Genomic DNA, 1964 nt, shown 5'->3' with positions numbered 1-1964 from the left:
AACAAAAATAAATAAATGGGACCTGATCAAATTAAAAAGCTTTTGCACAGCCAAGGAAACTGTCATGAGAGCAAACAGACAACCTACAGAATGGGAGAAAATATTCACATGCTACACATCCGATAAAGTTATCCGATAGATAACTAGAATCTGTATAGAACCCAGAAAAATCAGCAAGAAAAAATCAAACAACCCTATCAAAAAGTGGGCAAAGGACATGAACAGAAATTTTTCAAAAGCAGACAGACTAATGACTAACAAACATATGAAAAAATGCTCAACATCTCTAATCATCAGGGAAATGCAAATCAAAACCACAGTGAGATATCACTTATCCCCAGTGCGAATGGCCTCTATAAAGTCCCAAAACAATAAATGTTGGTGTGGATGCAGAGAGACAGGGACATTCATACAGTGCTGGTGGGACTGCAAACTAGTGCAATCTCTGTGGAAAGCAATATGGAGATATTGTAAAGAGATACAAGTAGAACCACCATTTGATCCAGTGATGTTGTGATGAAGGGGACTTTGGTACCATCAGGCAGGGCTGGAAGTCTCAGCTTCCACTTGATCTCGGATGCTGCGCCAGCAGTGCGGAGGGGTGCCCCAGCTGGGTAAGGGTGGATGTCTAAACTGTGGTGTCACCCTGATGTGATTCTGTCCTGCGAGGCTGTTCTTTGGGGTAGTAGTCTTGTATCTCCGTCCACCTTCTCTCCTACCTAAGTGCGTGTCACCACCCCATGGAAGATTCGATGGACATGGACATGAGCCCCCTGAGGCCTCAGAACTATCTTTTTGGTTGTGAAGTAAAGGCCGGCAAAAATTATCACTTTAAGGTGGATAATGATGAAAATGAGCACCAGTTATCTTTAAGAACGGTCCGTTTAGGGGCTGGTGCAAAGGATGAATTGCACGTTGCTGAAGCAGAGGCGATGAATTACGAAGGCAGGCCAATTAAAGTAACATTGGCAACTTTGAAAATGTCTGTACAGCCAACTGTTTCCCTTGGAGGCTTTGAAATAACACTGCCGGTTGTTTTACGGGCGAAGTGTGGTTCGGAGCCTGTGCATGTTAGTGGGCAGCACTTAGTAGCTGTGGAAGGAGATGCAGAGTCAGGAGATGAAAAGGAGGAGGATGTGAAACTCTTAAGTATATCTGGAAAGTGATCTGCCCCTGGAGGTGGTAGCAAGGTTCCACAGAAAAAAGTAAAACTTGCTGCTGATGAAGATGATGATGATGAAGACGATGATGAAGAAGAAGATGATGATGATTTTGATGATGAGGATACTGAAGAAAAAGCTCCAGTGAAGAAATCCATACGAGATACTCCAGCCAAAAATGCACAGAAATCAAACCAGAATGGAAAAGACAAAACCATCAACACCAAGATCAAAGGGTCAAGAATCCTTCAGAAAACAGGAAAAAACTCCTAAAACACCAAAAGGACCTAGTTCTGTAGAAGACATTAAGGCAAAAATGCAAGCAAGTATAGAAAAGGGTGCTTCTCTTCCCAAAGTGGAAGCGAAGTTCATCGATTATGTGAAGAATTGCTTTCGAATGACTGACCAGGAGGCTGTTCAAGATCTCTGGCAGTGGAGAAAGTCTCTTTAAGAAAATAGTTTAAATAGTTTGTTAAAATTTTCCATCTTATTTCATTTCTGTAATAGTTGATATCTGGTTGTCCTTTTTATGATGCAGAGTGAGAACTTTCCCTACTGTGTTTGATAAATGTTGTCCAGGTTCCATTGCCAAGAATGTGTTGTGCAAAATGCCTGTTTAGTTTTTAAAGATGGGACTCCACCCTTTGCTTGGTTTTAAGTATGTATGGAATGTTATGATAGGACATAGTAGTAGCAGTGGTCAGACATGGAAATGGTGGGGAGACAAAAATATAGATGTGAAATAAACCCAGTATTTTAATGAAGTAAAAAAAAATAAACTGTGGTGTCTGAACTCCCCACTTG

At 41.3% G+C, this 1964-nt stretch overlaps 1 pseudogene; it reads left to right on the top strand.

The window, feature by feature from the left end:
- The first annotated feature begins 720 nt into the window (after positions 1-720).
- On the top strand, positions 721-1619 carry LOC105817847 (annotated as a pseudogene).
- The last annotated feature ends 345 nt before the right edge of the window (positions 1620-1964 follow it).

Source organism: Propithecus coquereli, unplaced genomic scaffold, assembly GCF_000956105.1.
Source record: "Propithecus coquereli isolate 6110/MARCELLA unplaced genomic scaffold, Pcoq_1.0 Scaffold426, whole genome shotgun sequence".
NCBI lineage: Eukaryota > Metazoa > Chordata > Mammalia > Primates > Indriidae > Propithecus > Propithecus coquereli.
This window is presented reverse-complemented; position numbering and strand designations above follow the sequence as displayed.